Source organism: Tigriopus californicus, chromosome 12, assembly GCF_007210705.1.
Source record: "Tigriopus californicus strain San Diego chromosome 12, Tcal_SD_v2.1, whole genome shotgun sequence".
Taxonomy (NCBI): Eukaryota; Metazoa; Arthropoda; class Copepoda; order Harpacticoida; family Harpacticidae; genus Tigriopus; species Tigriopus californicus.
The window spans coordinates 5,359,192-5,366,807 of NC_081451.1; positions in this window are offsets into that span (position 1 = coordinate 5,359,192).

Consider the following 7,616-nt stretch of genomic DNA (forward strand, 5'->3'; position numbering starts at 1 on the left):
TGTGATTCGGTCCTTACACACCCACTGACCATTTTAATCAATTTCTTGATTTGTGTTAGCCACCCACAGTATTTAATAATCTTTTCATGTGCCAACAGTCAGGGTATTTACAAAAGAATTTGGCTAAATCTCCCTTTAGATTATAAAGCAACTAGAATAAACCAGTTTACTGGCTGAATGTAAAGTAAGCTTTCCAATAAAAGTCACTTTGTTGCTACTATGTATCAATTTATTGTAATGACAAATACATCCAATCAAAGAACATTGTTAACGCCGCCAAGTTTAGTTCCCTTATGAGATTTTTTTGCTTCTCTCCTCTCTTGGGCTTTTCTTTAGCGAAAAAATACTAGGAAAATACTGCAATGCTAGACAACATTTCACAATGCAACCATGGACGTTGCAAATAATGCTAGTTTATTGCTAAAACCAGACCAATGCCAACTACCTGGAAATCATGCTATTTCTCAAAAATTAGCATCGAAAATTGCTACCTGGCCAGCCTGGTAGCCAGCCTGAAGTGGTAAAGAAAGCCAAAGCATTTGTATTGGATTGTATGTAACTCAAGTACTCCCTAGGGTGCATAATGAGAATTTTAGATTTGAACCAGATCCTCCGAATAGATACATTTTGGTACAAAGAGTAATTGCTGTAAAAGCCAATTTGTGGAAGGCATCGTATGGACGAGTTGAGGCGCATAACAAGAGACGAACAAGAGACGAAGAGACGGCTATCTCAGCGTCAAGGACGAAAGGAGTCAACCAATTCTTGGTTAAGACAAGAAGGCCAAGTTACAATTTGCGCCTATCTCAGGGGGGAGTTTTACTTGCGTGGAATTATTTTGAGAGTGTATACGCACAAAAAGTATTTGATCACTTTTGAAAAAGACTGTTCACATTCCTCCATTTGAAATTGTAGTTGGGAATGATAAGGATGGGATGGATAAAACAGGAAGATGTTTTTGAAAATATGAAGTTTATATGAAAGTGTGTCTTTTGATTTTACGACAAAGTCGCTCTGAAATGTAATATATTTGCAATGGATGTCACGTTACTTTGACAAGGCTTCTTCAACATTGTTCTCCATGGTGATGGTATCAACCACCCTCTGTCATAAGAGAACACCTCAGATGTTTTGAATATCGATGCATCATACGTTGGGTTTGCATGTGGCAAAATATTTATTCACTATCACAGATACTCTTAAGTGGTGTGGCAGAATTAATTTCATTAACGGCTGTTATCAAGGATGTGGTTTTGTCCGCGGACAATTATTCATCTCAAGTAGTGCGTTGGATAGGAAAAGTTGTTATGCCGCACTTATGGAGGTCCACAATACTAGATACTAGATACTAAAGCTTTAGTCTCTTCAAAACATAAGACCAAGAGGACGCACCATTCAACTGAATTCAGATCATCAGTCATGACTCGTGAGCATTGCGAGGAAAAACATTGCATTTTGTCGTTGAGAGGAAAAGGAAGAGGATGGACGAAAACCGGTTTTGGGCGCCGTCTTGACGTTTCTCATTTCAAAAGTTTCGTTTGAGCCCTTTGAAGAACAAAATTTCAGCTCTCTCACATTTCTTCTCGACGTCAAATTGCAATATTTTTCCTCGGCCTACTCGTGAGGTTTCGGAATATTTTTGTCCGGCTTTCTCTCGGAAAACTTGTCTTATGTTCGCCGAACCTCTTAATTTGCTCAGAAGGTGCATTTTTTTGCAAACGGCCCAATTCTGCTCAAAGATGGCTTTATCAAAGATAGGGATTGAAGTTTAAATGTGCAAAGTTGACATGTTCTTTAACACGCTTGCTACTTTTAGCCTTGGTTGATGGACTAGATATTAGTTAAGTTGGCTTTTTTTAGGTTTGGTTTTTCACGGTCTTTTCTGACCACAACAGGGAATGTAATCCCCAGTACTATTAAAATGAAAGGTTATAATTCGTCTATGTATTACACTTCAAACTTTATATATCATTTGGTCTACCAACGAATTTGAGTTAGCAGACCGAGCTAGTCCTTGAATGTAGGGTTGATCTGGGATGCTATCTAAAAATTTGTCCAAGTCTGACTTGAAAGATGCTACCGGATAAACAAGGCCTACGTATTCCCTACGAATATCAGAGGGAAGCAAATTAAACAATGAAGGAGCCCGAGAAAGAAGACAAGTGGACTTCATTGTTCGAACTAGCCTGGATTCTCGAAGGCTTGAAGGTGCTCTCAAAACGCACATTAAGCCTCTACGGTCACCAGAATTGACCCTAAATCCTGGGTTGGGACAAAGCTCATGGATACTTTTGAAGACGTACAATATCAGATACCTGTCTGTTCGAATAACAAGTGACTTTATTGCTGACGGTCAATCATCGATAAGTAGAAAGGATATAGATACAACATCTCCTTCCTGTGACAGGTTATTTTCAACAAAAAATCCAACTTCATTTTCACACCTGGAAAAGGACCGATTTTTCCCGATATGGTTTTAAAAATATCCTATTCCTTAATTGCTTCTTCCCATTAACGTCGATATCGTATGAACGACCATTTGGTCGAATGGCTCTGACGGTGCCTCTGGTGTCCCAACGTTTTGAATGTGGGTTTTGAATTAAAACCTGGGATCCAATGTGAAGAGGAGCTAAATGTCGAGACCGTAGACCAGAAAGTTCTCTTGAGTTCTCTTCAATCGCCATCGTTTTGTTTTGGAACTTTTGCTTTTCCTCCGGATTGATGGGATCATAAGCGTCTGGGTGAGCAGAGATCAATGTACGTTGTCGCCTATTAAATAATAATTGAGCAGGGCTTAACCCTTTTGATAGTGGGGTATTCCTCCATTCGCGGAGGGCAATCAAGAAATCGTTCCAATTGTCGCACTTAAGTAAAAGATGTTTCATCGATTTCACTGAGGATTCGGCGTGGCCATTGGACTGAGGATTATATGGTGATGAAAGCTCATGAGTTATACCAAGAGAAGAACAAAAGTCCTTGAAGGGTCCTCGAAATTGAGGACCTCCGTCGGTGCGAATAATTTCGGGAAGGCCAAAGTCCAAGAACCAATTTTCGATGAGTTTAATGACGGAGTGAGTGTCGAGTTTCTTCAATGGAGCAACGCAGGTCCAAGAGGAAAATCGATCCACCACAACTATAAAGTGTTGGCCTTTTACTTGGAGGAGATCAATGGAGACAGCTTCAAAGGGCTTATTAGACTGTGTCTGAAGAAGAGGTTCGTGAATTTGACTTGGCCTCAATGCCTGACAGTCTGAACAATCAGCAATCATGGTGGAAATGGACCTCATCAACCGCGGCCTGTAATATAACTGCCTAGCTAAGGCCCGAGTTTTCGTGATTCCTTGGTGTTGAACATGTAAGTTGTGCAGAACCTTGGATCGAAGACCAGCAGGCACTATCACTCGCTGATGGAATAAGAGCAGTTGATGTTCTTCATCGAAGGATATTTCATTCCAAATATTCATAAATGCTCTAGCGGGATGAGAGATATGTAGGTTTCTTGGATCTTGTCCGCTTTTGAAGGCTTCGGCAACAGCGATATAATTAACATCTTGTTGGACTATTCCGTAATGCTTTCAAAGCTTACAACTGATAGTGAGCAAACGCTAAGGCGTTGAGCTTGAGAATCTTCTGTTTCATGGTCTTCGATCTGGGCGTTAAATAGTGGGAATCGAGAAAGCGCGTCAGCTACCGGGCATTCCAAAAGTATTGAGACCATTACGCAAGATGCCATCAGGGACTCCTGATTGATCTGGATGATGTAATACATGCTATATTTTATTGAAGCAGGGTAAGATAAAGTATGTTGGTAGTTATTTATGAATATGGCCTCCATTGCCTCGAGGACATTCTCCAGGCGGCGGCGGAAGGACTTGCACACGTTGATGACGTAGCTCTTCCTCATGGTCTTCCAGTACTGATTGACGGAGTTCTTGAGGTCCTCGATATTGTTGTGGCGGGTTCTACAGGCCTTGGAGTCTACATGCCACCAAATGCTGAAGTCCAGTGGGGCTCTGGGGTGGCCAGAAGTCCTTGGGCCAAAACTTCATGTTCTCGGCCATCCAGGCCTGCACCTTGTTGGCCATGTGGGCCGGCGCCCCATCCTGCTGGAACACATACGAGGCCTTGCCAGACTTCTTCCAGATCTTCAGCACCTATGGCAAAACCTTGGTGCTCAAGACCTCCAAGTAGTCGGCGGCAGTGAGCCGGTATCTGGACGGAAACCAAATGGGTGCCATTTTGACCCCAGTTGAGGCCACCACCCCCAGCATCATCACACTGGCCAGAATGCTTGGTCTTGGTCACGTTGCGGATGCTGGCCTGGTCCTTGCTGAAGCAGATGATGCGGTCATTTTGTTTGTTGAAGACCGGATCGACCGTGAGGTCTTTTCATCCGAGAAGAAAATGACCCGATTGCCGTGATGTTTGAGGTCATTCAGAAGGCGTCCACAAGCTGTACACGGACTTCTTGATGACCTTTGCTGAGGAGAGGCGTTCAACTTTCCTCAGGACTTTCCTCCAGCGGACTTGACCATCCCTGGACACCGTGGAGGTGCTCACACCTTTTCTCTTGGCCATCATGGACATGGGCATGTCCGACTTGGCCTTGAAGGCCTTCATCACGGCCTCTGGGATCAACTTGGTTGGCCTTCCACTCTTTGGGCTTGTCCTTGAGCTCGTCTCCAGCTGCCAGAAACGATTCCTGGTGCGGCAGGCAGTGGCCCCTGCTCACATTGGCCAGGCTATGATGGCTTGGTGAGTGCCCGGCGCGGATGAGGGCAGCCACTTCAATCCTTTTGGCCTCCATCGCATACGAAATTTATCAAAATGATTTTTTTTAAAATGACTTTGTCAATTGCAACTGCCTGCATCAGGCGGGAAATTCAAAATTAAAATAATTTAAATAAAAAAAATCAATAATGAGTTAAAATAAATTATAAAATATAAATAAAGAATAATGAATTATTATAAATTAAAAAAATATATAAATGTATAATAATAATATAACTAAAATATTAAAAAATTAAAATAACATAAAAAGATTAATTACAACTTATTTAATAACAATATATAAAAATAAATAAAAAAATAAAAAATTATTATAAAAAAAAAAAAAAAAATAAAAAAATAAAAAAAAATATGATACAAATAATATAATAATTAAAAAAAATAAGAAAATAATTTTAGAAAAATTCAAAAATAATAATAAAAAAAAAAATAAAAATAACAAAATATAAATATGAAAAAACGGAGAAAATAATAAAAATATAGAATAAAATAAAAAAAATAATATATATTAAAAAATATTAAAAATTATAAATAAATTAATAAAAAAAGAAATTAAAATTAATATATAAAAATAATAAAATAAAGAAAATAAAAATAAAAAAAAAAAAAAAAATAAAAATAAATAATATAAAATTTAAAAAAAAAAATAATAATTAAATAATAAATATAAAAATATAAAAAAATAATTTATAAGAATAAAAATAAACAATATAAAAATTATAAAATATTTAATATAAAATATTAATATAAAAATGAATAAATAAAAATATAAAAAGAAAAATAAAAAAAAAAAATAATAAAAAATATAAAATAATTAAAATAATTAAATTATAAAATAATAAAATGAAAAAAAACAATTATAAAAAGATAAAAAGAAATAATATAATATATTTATAAATAAAAAAAATATAAAAAATTAATTTATATTCTTAAAATTAAAAGATATAAATTAAAAAAATATTCAAAAAAAATAAAAAAGATTATATAAAATGATATACAAATATAACAATAATAAATTAATAAATATAATAAATAATAAAAATAAAAAATTTATATAAAATAAAAAATATATAAAAGAAAAAAAAATAAAATAATATATATATAATAGATAAATAAAAATTAAAAATTAAGAATAATAAAAAATAAATTATCAATATATATATTAAAATATAAAAATAAAAAATATAAATAAATAATAATAATAAATAAATAATAAGTATAAAAAAAAAAAAAATAAAATAAATTTAAAATAAAATAAATAAAAAATATAAAATATAAATAAAATTTTAATAAAAAATAATATTCTATAAAAAATATAAAACTATAAATAATATATAAAAAAAATAAAATAGAATTAAAATAAAATAAATATATAAATAAGATAAATTTAAATAATATAATAAAAAAATAATAATCAATAATAAAATTTATATAAGATAAAAAAATAAGTAATAAATAAAATAAAATAAATAAAAAAATGAAAAAAAAAAATAAAAAAATAAAAAAAAATAATAAATGATAATAATAATTTAAATTAATTAAAAAAGATATCACATAAAAGTATAATAAAATATTTAAAAATAAAAATAAATATAAAAAAAAAAAAAAAAAAAAATATTAATAAAAAAAAAACATATAATAAATATAATATAATAACTAAAATCAAAAGATATTATAAAAAAAGAAAAAATAATAATAAAAAAAAAAAAAATTAATAAAAATATAAATAATAATAATATTATAAATTTAATAACAAAAAAAAAAATAATAATTATAAAAATATAAATAATATACTAAAAAAAAATATAAAAATAAAAAAAATAAGAAATAATATAAAAAAATTATTAATAAAAATTTAAAGAAATAATATAAAAAAAATAAAAAAATAAATATATAAATAATAAATTATTAATAATAAAAAAATATATAGTATATAATATATTGAATAAATAAATAATTAAATAAATAAATAAATATAAAGAATTAATAATAATAAAATATACAAAAAAAAATAAAATATAAAAAATAAAAAAAAAATAAAAACAAACATCACAAATATATAATTTAAAAAAAAAAAAAATATAAATAAATATATAATAATTAAAAAAAAAATTATATTAAATTTAAAGAATAATAAAATAAAAAAAAATAAAAATTTATGAAAAATTAATAGTAATAAAAAAAATGAAAATAGAATAATAAATTTATAACATAAAAAAAAAATAAATAAATATTTATGATAATAATATAATTTAATGATATAAAAATATAAATAGAAAAATAATATAAAAAATGAAATAAATAAAAATTAAAATATTTATAGAAAAATTCATAAATTAATAAAATATTAAATAATAATATAAATAAAGTAAAATAAATAATATAAAAAAAATAAAAGTATAAATATAATAATTATAAATAATAAAATATATTATAAAATTAAATATAATAATTAAATATAAATTAATAAAAATATAAATAATATAAAAAAATTAAAAATAAAATAAATATATACATAAAAAAAAGATAAAAAAAAAATAATATTAAATAATAAATGTAAATATAAAAATATAAAAAATATAAAATAAGATTAAATTTATTATTATAAAATAAAATAATAAATAATAAATGAGTAAAAATGTAATTTAATACAATTTAAAATTAAAAGAATCAATAATAAACAAAAATAAAAAAAATTATAAAAAAATTAAAAAATATGATATAAAATAATAATAAATAAAAAATTGATATAAAATATAATTTTAAATAAAAAAATATAATTAAATTTAATAAATAAAAAATTCATAAAATAAATATATATGAAATTA